Source organism: Alligator sinensis, unplaced genomic scaffold (assembly GCF_000455745.1).
Source record: "Alligator sinensis unplaced genomic scaffold, ASM45574v1 scaffold10_1, whole genome shotgun sequence".
NCBI lineage: Eukaryota > Metazoa > Chordata > Crocodylia > Alligatoridae > Alligator > Alligator sinensis.
In genome coordinates this window covers 1,033,180-1,045,021 of record NW_005842169.1, presented here as the reverse complement: position 1 = coordinate 1,045,021, position 11,842 = coordinate 1,033,180, and the positions used below count along the sequence as shown (strand labels likewise).

At 42.3% G+C, this 11,842-nt stretch overlaps 1 protein-coding gene across 7 annotated transcripts in view; it reads right to left on the bottom strand.

Annotated features, from left to right (window-relative positions):
* LRRC4C (leucine rich repeat containing 4C) overlaps positions 1-9,998 on the bottom strand; it is a 262,284-nt gene extending 252,286 nt beyond the window's left edge. For all 7 annotated transcript variants that reach the window (XM_025206696.1, XM_025206700.1, XM_006025853.2 and 4 more), the window contains exons 1-2: positions 9,957-9,998; positions 9,613-9,738 (exon numbers count right to left, since the gene is read on the bottom strand). The gene's annotated coding sequence lies outside the window, so the exon portion shown is untranslated. The remainder of the gene's footprint in view (positions 1-9,612; positions 9,739-9,956) is intronic.
* Positions 9,999-11,842: the final 1,844 nt, after the last annotated feature.

Below are 11,842 nucleotides of genomic sequence, written 5' to 3'. Positions count from 1 at the left end.
GCTGACACCACCAGATTCCCCCCCGCGCCCCCCCCCCCCCCCCCAACTATGTGGGCAGTGCTGGCAGTACATTGCCCCTAGCCCTCCACCCTCTGCCATACAGGTGGTACAGGCCACTGTCCAGGTGTGGGATGGACAGCTGCAGGGGTCCACAAGCTGCATGCTGTCCCCTACCAGGCCACATACAGCCCAAAGGCTGCTAGTTGAACAGACCTGAGATAAGTCATATACAGATATTCACTTTCCCCTGGGAAAGATGCTGCTCTCCCAGTAGAAACCGCAAGGGTACAGATGTTCATGATGTTTCTCCCAGAGCAAAAATGGCCACTCTGAGAGAAAAATAACCTGGAAATAATCAGTGTTAAATCATTAACAGGAGAGTTTATCCTGGGACAGAAAATTTCTGAGAAGGCACAGCATAATCTTCTAGTACCCATGGTGCTTCCCTTTCTTTCTTCCCATTTTCCCCCTCTCAAGACAGTGACACTCCATTCAGACAAGCAGGGAGTGGAACACAACCCCTTCACAATTCCCACATATGATCAGCCTGTCTCCTTGCTGTACAAAGCAGTCTAGGTCAACCAATCAGGGCTGCACTGTATACTGTTGCTACAAGTCTGAAGGTATGTTAAGGGAGCTTGCAGAACAAGATGAAATGTGTGCACAGGAGCCTCCTGGCTCCACAGTGTCAGCACGTCAAGCTCTTTACTCTTCAGGGGCTCAACATTCAAATGTCATAGTTTTATAGTTGGTAGGGTCAGAAGGGACCTGAGCAGATCATCAAGTCTGACCCCCTGCCATGGCATTAAAAAGTACTGGGGTCAAACGACCCTGGCAAGGTATTCATCCAGCCTCCTCTTGAAGACTCCCAGGGGAGGCGCCAGCACCACTTCTCTTGGAAGTTAGTTCCAGGTCCTAGCTGCCCTGACAGTGAAATAGTGCTTCCTGATATCTAGCCTAAATCCACCCCCTGCCAGCTTGTGACTGTTATTTCCTGTCACTCCTGGTAGTGCTTGGGGGAACAGGGATTCTCCATATGCCTGCTTGTCCCCCCTGACTGGTTTGTAAACCAGATCCCCCCTCAGTCACTAGATCCCCCCTCAGCCTTCTCTTGTGGAGGCTGAAAAGGTTCAGGTCCCTTAGCCTCTCCCCTTAGGACCTGCCCCGCAGCCTGATCATGTGGGTAGCTCTCCTCTGGACCCTCTCCATGTTGTCCACATCTCTCCTGAAGTGCAGTGCTCAGAACTGGATGCAGTACTCCAACTGTGGTCTGACCAGTGTCGCATAGAGGGGGAGGATCACCTTCTTGGACGTGCTCGAGATGCATCTGTGGATGCATGACAAGGTGTGGTTGGCCTTCCTGACCGTGTCCCCACACTGTCGGCCCATGTTCATTTTGGCATCAATAATGACTCCAAGATCCTTTTCTGCCTCTGCACTGATGAGAAGGGAGGTCCCCAGCCTGTAGGTATGCTGCTGGTTCTCCCTCCCCAGGTGCAGTATTTTGCACTTGTCATTGTTGAAACCCATCCTGTTCTCATCCGCCCCCCCCTGTAACCTGTCTAGGTCTGATTGCAGCCTATTCTTCCCTTCTAGCATTCCCAAATCCCCCCACATCTTAGTGTCATCTGCAAATTTGAACAGGGTGCTTTTTACACCCCTGTCCAAGTTGCTGATGAAGATGTTGAACAGTGTAGGCCTGAAGACCAAGCCCTGCAAAACCCCACTTCCAACATCCCTCCACATCTGTTGAGGCATCTCCAGGTAAGTTTTTCTACCAGGAGAATAAACATGGGAGAATTCTCCCTGATCATTTGAATATGTGTATTCAGTCTTAGTCTATAAGGTGCCTCACAGCTCTATTTTGTGCATAAATTACAATGAGAAACAGGAAGAGAAATGTTTCAAGCCTCAACTAATTTTCTTACTAGTCTTCTCAAGCAATCAGCTAATTTGTAGAAATCAGTCATTCTCTACTCATGCACACACTATCCATGCATGCACCATTGGTTAATTGTATGTATACTTCACAGCCATTCATACGCACGTATACTGGATTAATTCACACATCCACTCCAGCAGCAGTACAGAGGGTGGTTGGGCAGCTATGAGAACTTTAGACAGTTTAGCAGTAATGAATGTTGTAGCAGTGTTGTTGCTCTATGTTGAGGAGTAGGATCACTGCTGTGAGAGACAGTAAACTTGGAGCTCTCCTGCAAAGCTGCCAAGTCAGATCAAGAAGCTGATGTGTGGCTACTGCCAACCCTGATCCCTGTAAGCAGACTGATCCCTGTGGCAAATCTAACCTTTTTTCTTTTGGTCACTAAAACCTGTTCTGTGCCGATGAGCACTGGCATTCACTCTTATGTAATCTGGTACCATGTGCTGAGAGTCCCGCATGCTAGGACCATCTGCAAAAATAAATCACTGCAGAGGGAAGCAAAGGGGAAGTCAGTGCTAATGCTTCAGCACTTTTCTCCTCTCATGACCTAATGTTTCCTATGGCTGTTTTCTCTTTCAGGGACTACTATGCTGCTAGATGCAGAAAAGGGCTCAGTGAGAAAGAAAACATTTCAAAGACCAAGATGCATCTGGTCCTTGGAATATCCTGGCACATTGGGCAGATCCCATTCATACCCAGTCTGGTGGTTGAGCTGCCATACCCTTCTTTAATATGTAACAGAGACATGGTGTCTACTTCAAAGGATGTACAGATTTCACTATTTTAGGGGGTATAGTTGGAAGAAGGAGGGAAGCAGAGTTGTGTTTCAAAGGAACCAAAGAGCACTTAGAAAAAGAAATGTCCTTTCTCTTATTCACTAGTAATCAGCATTGCAAGTCCCAAGTGCTCAAGAATAAAAGCCTTGCACCCCCAAGTTGTTATATTATTTAAAAAACCCGAGATTTAAAAATAATAATAAATATGGGGTTCTTCAGTTTTGTCTTCTGGTTTCTGGGCCTTTAAGTTGCACTCAAGTCATATTTTAACCTTTTCTTTTTAATCACAAGGGTCAGAGAATTATTTATTTTTAAATAAAATATAGAACTGGAAAGGCCAGCCCTTGGCCATTAAGTTCAGTCCTCTGCATCTGTAGGCAACAATTTACCCTGGTTTTCCTAAAAATCACTTCAAACCCTCACACACAACTGCAAGGCATAAGCCATAAACACAAAGAATACCTGACAACATGCCAGACGCAAGAGCAGAAGAGAGAAGGGCATTACAATGACAGAAGTAATTGGCTTATACACGTGCACGCCCACACACACACCATGCGACAAAGGAAGATGTGCAATTCTTTCTTGATCACATGATGCCAGGAACTGAATAAGAGTAAAACCGTATCTCACATTACTCACAATACACTTGCAAGAACTGGAAAGCCTACTCATTCAATATATGATTCTTTTTATCTAAAAGGAGAAAATTCATTCTCCTTTGATTCAAGCTCCACTCCTTTCTCTCTCTCATAGATAAGTTGCCCTCTTTACCCTCAGCTAAATCCCTAAAACGAGTTGGAAGGCTCCCCCTACTCCTTTGTCAGTCTCACTTCCTCATCATTCCTAAACTATGCAGTCTAATGTCTATACAAATCATATTTATTACATCTTTGCCTCAATCATGTGTTAGAAACTCCAGTTCCCTGAGCCATTTCCTTGTTCTTTTATCAACTAACTCTTTATCTCTCTCTCCTTTTATTGGATCTTTTATCCACTCTCTCTCTCTCTTTTCCTGATAGCATTCAAAAGACAAGTTCAGAGGGCAGATTGTGGTCTTGGTCTGAGATCACTATCAATGCGCTTCTCCAATGATGGCTGCTGGCAACTCTTCCTGAAGCCTTCTAGTTTATATTCCAGTTACTAGACCAGATTTTTAAAAGGAACGTAGGAGCTTCAAGACACAATTAGACACTTAGTGGGATTTTCAAAAGTGTCTGACTCCCACTGAGGAGATGCCATCTGACTAGCTCACTTTATTTCTGGATGCAGCACTCCTTGATCTTCTCCCTCCTCCTGCCCACAAATTTTCTTTGTCTATCTCATTTGCATTGTAATGCTTTCAAGTCACAGCCCTGAAGGTGTCATGTTTAATTTACTTAATGAATATATGATAATTTATGTCTTCATAGCCTGCTCTTTTGCTTGATAATGCATTAATGTTCAGACAGACTCACATCAGCTTCAATTTGCTTTCAAGGAAAAGATACTCCAGCCTTTCAGTTGCTGAGGAAACTCACAGTACTTTCATAAGCATGGCATCTCTAAGGCACTTAGATATATTTCCAACTCCTGCCTAATGACCTAGTTTTCCAGTTTATTTGAATCAGCAGCTTTACAGCCACAAAAGGTTACTCACAAGTTATTCTGAAATATTATGGAACATTTTGGGATTTGTGAGGGGCATTTTCGTCGCATTTTCACAGGTGTAACCTAACCTAAGAAACTTTGAGATAGTGCAGCACATTTAAAGCTAATATCCCTTTGCCCTCTCTGTACAATACCTTACACATTTTTAAGACTTCTTTAAAGATATATGCCATTTTATTCCTAGAATCACTGCAGTCTGTTACAGAGGAGACCCTCCCACCTACCCACACAGAGCACTCTACCTTATGAACTTTTTGCTTTTCCTTTTTGGTGTATTTTCTATAAAAGAAAACTAACTGACCATATATATGATTGTGATTTATGGATGAAAAACTATAATAAGCACACAAAGTTCAGATGCCTCTCTGGTGTACTTAACTCAAGAAATATGGAGCTGGCAGACTGCCTAAGAACAAGCATGTCCATATGATAACGAGAATATTTCTTCCTGACCAAGCCAAAAATGCCATGTAAAAAAAAACAAACAACAACTCAGTGTTTCATTGCTCTCAATCTCATTCCTTTCTGGTGCCCAAAAATGCAGAAGAAACAATAAAATGAAAAATAATGAAAGAAAATAAATGAATTAGTTAAATATTTCAGAGTCTTCCAATAACATTCTGTTCTTGAATAGATTGAACATTTGGCCAAAGATTTCTCATTGCTAACTAATCAGAAACAAGTCAATACACCTCTAATAATCTATTCAGGTTTTGCTGTCATCTATGGCTGCCCTCATATTCTGCTGCTTCCCTATTTTCTCTGTCATTCTTTTTTATTCCTCTCCTTTCTCACTTACAATTCTATGAGTGCCATTGCAACCCAGTGTCAATGTGTGTCTCCTTCTGTTAGAGTTTACAGGTATAAAGCACAGCTGTCTTGTCCAAGGCAAATACATGCAAGCTCCTGTTGTCTTTAATTCAGTTCTGGTGGTGCTAAAATGATGTTTATTATATAAGTGGCAGTCTGTCCAGATTCAAACAGATACTGGCCTCACATACTTTTAACAAGTTCTCTCCCTCTTGGGGAAATGGATAAACTGCCGATTAGATGGCATAGGTCAGGTATAATACTCTACATGGGTCAGATTTTAAGGTGACTGCAAGGCATGATTTGCCGTTGGCTCTGGGGTTCCTTGGTATAGGTCCCAGTGTCTTTGGCCAGCTCATTACATTCAGGCTTTATAATAATACGCCACAGAAAATAACAAGGAAATTTCCCCCCCCCCCCCCCCCGGTCTAGTTTCCCTTTCACATAAAATCACTATACATGGCAAAAAGAACTACACAAGTACACCTTCCCTTCATATCAATCTACAGAGGAAAGTGGTGGCCTTGAGGTCAGAGAGCTGGTACCGTTTCAAACACACCTCCAGAAAGAGACAAGTAACAAAGGAAACCACAAAGCAAAGCATGCTCAGAATCACAGGGACAGGTCCCATTACAAAGCACTAGGAGTTTGTGATACACGATAGTCAGGGACACGATGCACAAATTATTCTTACGGGTCATAAAATCTTATGCTTCAAGTGATGACAGGTAGACAATGCTGATCACTGAACAATTACTTCTGGTGTCAAGGGGAGGTTTCATGGGGAGCAAAGAGGGGAAGATGCCAAAAATCAAATAAGGTAGAGAAAAAATATTAAAATATATATTCATGATATGCTTCTCATTAACTGCCTTGGGATTATTCTGGAGACTGTACAAACATACCTTATGTACCTTACCTTATGTACATACCTTATGTTTCATAGTTTCTAGGGTCAGAAGGGGCCTGAACACATCATCAAGTCCAACCCCCTGCCCTGGGCAGGAACGAGTGCTGGGATCATAATACCCCAGCCAGGTAACTATCCAACCTCCTCTTGAAGACTCCCCCTAGGTAGGCGAGAGCACCACCTCCTTTAGGAGCCACGTTTCTTACATCTTTTGTCACAATAATCACAATTATTATTCCTTATTACAATAACTTATTATAAGAACTTATTATTCCTTATTATAGCAGCCAAATGCAGTATGAACTATAATATACACTGTAATAGTACAGAATATACCTAGCAGTTTCCTTCCAAATCACCCTGTTTGCAGAGTACATTTAAGTAATATACTTTCAAGGAGTATTAGTCTACTAACAACTGCATAAGTCTACTAATGACTGCATACATTCTGACTGTACAGTTGTCTGCTGTGTAGAAAGAATAACTATACATCATTAAACACCACTGACTCAATGGCTATTAGGGCTGTGCAAAGCTTCAGATCATGGTACAGATTCAGAGATGATTCAGATGATTTGGAGGCCGAATCTATGAATCCAAATCAAATCTCTGGAAGCTTTAGGCTTTCCGAATCGATTCAGAAAAGATTCAGAGCCAATTCGGCCATAGAGTATAATGGGGAAACAATAAAATATCTATAACTTTGTTGTTTTTTTGTCTGATTTGGATAAAACTTTTAAGGGTGGTAGCCTCTGCTGAGAGCATGAAGTCTACTAAATTTCAAGAAGATTGGTGCAGGGTTTTGGGGGAAACTGCACCCCAAATTCCTGAAAGCAAAACTCATGTCATGTGTATGTGTTACACCACAAGGGGGTGAAAACTCCACGGGTGGTGGCCCCTGGTAAGGCCACAAACCTGCCAAGTTTCAAGAAAATCAGCATAGGGGTTTGGGGGGAACTGCACCTCAAGCTGCGGACAAGCAAAACTCATGACATGGGTGACACTGTGTGTGTTAAGGTGCAGCAGGATGAAAGCTGCAGGGATGGTAGCCCCTGCTGTAGCCATGAAGCCTGCCAACTTTTAAGGATATAAGTGCAGGGGTACAGTTTTTACAATAATTTGGGGTACAGTTCCCCCCAAACTCCTGCACTGATCTTCTTGAAACTTGGTAGGCTTAATGCTATCCACAGAGGCTACCACCCCATCAAGTTTCATCCAAATCAGACAAAAAACAACAAAGTTATAGATATTTCACTGATTCCCTGTTATACCCTATGGCCGGATCTCCGAGGCGACGCCAAAGTTCCAGAGCCCCTTCAGCCAGATCAAAGCAGAAACCTGGTACGGAGCTCCAGGTTGGACTGCTGGAATCTGAAGCGGCTGGATCCGAAGCCAGAGCGAATAGTTACCTATCCGCACAGGCCTAATGGATATTTATATGCCCTTTGGAATCCTATGATTCCTTAAAGAACTTCTCTACAAAATTAATCCAATTCTGAACTACCTCACCTTTCACATCCATGTAAAAAGAAGCCAATTTTATTCACTCTGTGAAAACTAGTGAGTCTTACTATATTGATTATATGCCACTACTGCAGTAAGAGAACAGGGAGTTAAGTATGAATGAAAAATGTATATACATGCAAGTGCCTACTACTGGTGCAAATCAGTACAGAATGTTGTTTTGTATCATTCTACACCCAGTTTGCACTGAACTTGCTTAGCATAATTAACAAAGACAGGACATTATGCCCAGGATGCCTAGGTAAACTGTAGCCTAGTGTTTCTAAGGCTAGGGACAGACATTCAAAAAGCCTGAGCCTCCATTGATTCAATCTTTGCAGGTTAGTCTAACCTGGCTAGACTAAATCAGTTTTGTAACCGGACAGTTATCCCAGAAATGTAGGTACATGCCTGCAGTGACTTAGGCTAGAAGCCAGAGGGAGCTACAGCAGCACTCCCTTCCTTTCACTGAGCTGAGGGGCTGCATGACCAGGCCCTGGCAGTATGCTCTGATTAGCCCATCAGGGAATTGATAACAGTTTTTTATCACCCCTAACTCAGTGTTTATCACCCCATTAAGAAAACAACAGAGGGACATTACCAGATACCTGTTGATTTAGCAGGGACCCTAGCCAGCATGTGGTCTGCTGGCTAATACACAGACACCGCTCCACAAGGCAAGGGGGAGAGGGAAATTCCTGCTTAGCAGGGAGTGGTGAGGGAACCGGGGGAGCAGCCCTCAGTCTCTGGAGCTGCAGCCAGGGAGCAGAGGGGAGGGGCCAGCCCTGTTATGCAACAGAGAGCCCTGCCCAGCCCAAAGAGCATTCTAGGATTCTGGGGAGTCTGATTTATCTTAAACCATCAAGGGACAGACAGTGCATATATTGGCTTGAGCCATTAGGAATGCAAAGTAGCTTATCCCATTTCCACCAAGGGGTGAGCTACTTCTCATTTAACACAACATGATAGCTGATGCTCTGTAAATTCAAAATTTAGCTTACATTGTGGTAACTTATTCATAGGCCCCTACCCCAAGAGTAAGGTTCTTGTATGTAAAATGGGGATAGTTCCATCTGCTTTCCAGGGATAGTCTTATGCTTAAATAAACCTAGATGTCTGTGAAAAGAGAGATACCATGTATATGCAAATTCTTATTGTTACTACTTTATTTTCATTGAATTGTAAGAGACTGGTATTATGAACTTCACTGAATGAACTGATATGCCTTTTGGTGGTTTCATCTCTGTATCTTCACCTGATTCTGCACTAGAGTTCTTCATTAATCTGAAAGGATTGGCACAGACAGTAACACATAAAAGGTGAAAAGTTCACTTTGACACCTATTTTTAGCTTTCACAGTGGAGGTCATTCCCAGCACACTTTTACTACTTACTTACTACTGGGGCTGGATTTTGATCAGGTGACTAACTGTCAGCCTATCTATCCATCTCCTGCTGTCAACTTCACATAACTTCATCCAGCCTTTAATCCATCACTGTTGGACTCCACTTACTAGATTCTCAGTTCTTGATAGCTACCTATTTCCCACAAATATTTTTAAGACACTATTACTAAAACATCTCTACTCCAAAACTTCCAGGATCTACACAATTCACCAGATGTTAAGTACACAACATATATTTTCCAACTCACACTGTGGCAACATTTATCTTTAATGCCCTACTTTTTTAGATCTACTCATTTTTATAGAACAAGTAACTACCAGCAATATTCACGTTAGTTGTATAGCATTATTTGGCTTCAGGATTTATTTTTTTTTGCTCACCCTTCCACTTCCCAGTTGGATTCCCCTAATGTAACTTCACCTTTGCAAGTTAACCTCTGCACAGAACACAGGGAAATAGTAAAAAAGGAAGAAAGTGTAGTCCAGAGGTAGTTGAGCAGTCTTTATACTGGTGAAATGTACCCATACAATGCAGACAGAAACAGTTTTCAAAGGAAGTCCCCGACATATACACATTAAACTATACAGAAGGATGAAAAGCTAAGGCTGGCCTTACCTGAAGTAGAATCTGTAGTTATGGAGGTATCTAGGCATGAAGGCTTCAGTACAATTCAAGCCCCTTTTACACATAACACTCATTGTAAAAGCAACTGATTCCACACTGGAGGATTTCTCCTTCAAACTAAAATGAAAAGGATGGTCATAAAACTGACTTCTGATGGTGCCCATTTGCAGCCCTGATGTATGGAGGGGGCTATAAGAGCCCTTGATAGGAGGACCTTATACAGAACATCAGAAACTTCAGGTAGTATTGTGACCCATAACCACCTGACTACAGTAACTTAGATGACTCTAGAGGCCTGTCTGGGTCTGCAGGAGAGAGAGTTTTCTTACAGGTACCTATGCATTTGCATCTCCATTCCCTCTGGATTAGGAGTTTTCTGCTGGGTGCACAGAAAATCACCCCTGGTCTTTCAGATTTGATGCTTAGACTATTAAATTAGGCTTTGTCACTGAACTTTTTGCAAGTGAAGTATTTAGCACTAGTAGATTCTGGCCAAAAAATGAATCAAATCAATCACAGATGCAGCTGATTTCAATAGCTTTGTCCAATTTTGTTATACATACTGAAGGCTGAAGCTTAGCTGATTTAATTAGCAAAACGGTGCCTCGCTATGTCATAATTGGCTTCCATAGGCTTCTCAACAATCACCATCTTTTAAAACTGACAGACAACTACTATGCCAGGCAAGAAATAAAATAGCTATCCTTCAGTCCTAAAGCCTTCAGAGGAGAGCCTGTTTCCTTATGTGATCAACAGACCTCCTGCTTCTCATACTGATTCCCCTTGAGTACAAGAGTAACTGGCTTAACATTTTTATCTGATGAGGCTGCTGTTGCATTGATTGCTTTCACATTTATTTCATTTTTCATGTGGCTAAACGATGGGTGCAGGTTTCTTTAAATCACCTACTGCTAACTGCTAGACTAATTCCAGATGCAGAGAATATTCTTTTAGAAAACCCTGTTGAGGCAAAACTTTTGCCAACCAAATACCACAGCCAAAAGCATGGACTCTTCATCAGAATCATCATGTATGCATGTGTCCCATGGCAACTAGTGGTTTGAGTTAAATTACTGCTGGCTGCTTTATTTGAATGCAAAATACAGAGATATTTCCCTAGTATTTTTCCTTGTTATAACCATCTTTTAATTGCATGCTTTTAAAGTATTTTTAAAAATCTTGTTTACTTCTTAATTTTTCCCCTGTAGATAGGCACATGATTGTGAAGGAAAATTTGGGGGAAGTGGTGGGGGTGGGGAGGAAGAGACTAGAAGAGAAAAAAGATATTAAGAGAATAGAGAAATCGGAGTCACTAGGTTGCTATAAGTAGTGTGAACACTAGAACAAATGCTCTCGTGCCAACACAAAAACACTTGAGTGGGCATGGGCTAAAGAATAGCTTGTGTGTACATACATAGTTAATACACAGCTGGTATCCATAGCATTTGCATTGCTTTGTCTATGCAGAAGCCTAGCAAGTCATGTAGCTGTATTTCTGTAGCACTAGTAGGGTGTTTTTTGGGGGGAGGGGCAGATCCCTTTAAACAGTGAGCTTAGTTGATTTAATTAGCTTTAGTGCTCTGTTTTCTTATCCCAAGGTAAAGGTTTCCCACACTTTATGCTGTACATGTGTTCCTAGAAAACATCATAACTTGAATTTGCATAAAGGGAACCCATTTTCCAATGTAACAAATAGGAATACATTCTAAGTCTTCGGCTGTACTGACCCCCAGACCCATTTCTACCACTTTTACAAGACAATGTTGGTACTCACCAATAGCAGAGGGGTAGGAGATAAGCTAGCAGGATGCTTAGAAGCCATAATGAGGATGACAACTACAGAAATACGTCTTGCAGACAATGAGTGAGGAGCACAGATCCACACAGGAGAATAAGTTTTGGGTGTGTCACTCCCACAGTGCACCACACAAAGCAGCTGACTGTGGGCTTCCACCACATTGATCGCATAAGAGTGAATTGATCTCACATATAACTGATTTTGGGTATAAAAATGGTCATTGCATGAGAGCAAATTCGCACATACAGAACCTGAATAAAGCGAGGGAAACCTGTAATGTGTGTAATAGCAGAAGAAATCACGGGGAAGCCTGCAGATCTGTGAAATATATTCATTTGGACTGCAACTCCCAGAAACCCCAGGGGCTGGGGGGCAAGGGGAAAAGGAAGAAGAAACTTGAGGCCGGACTAAGGGGAAGGGAAA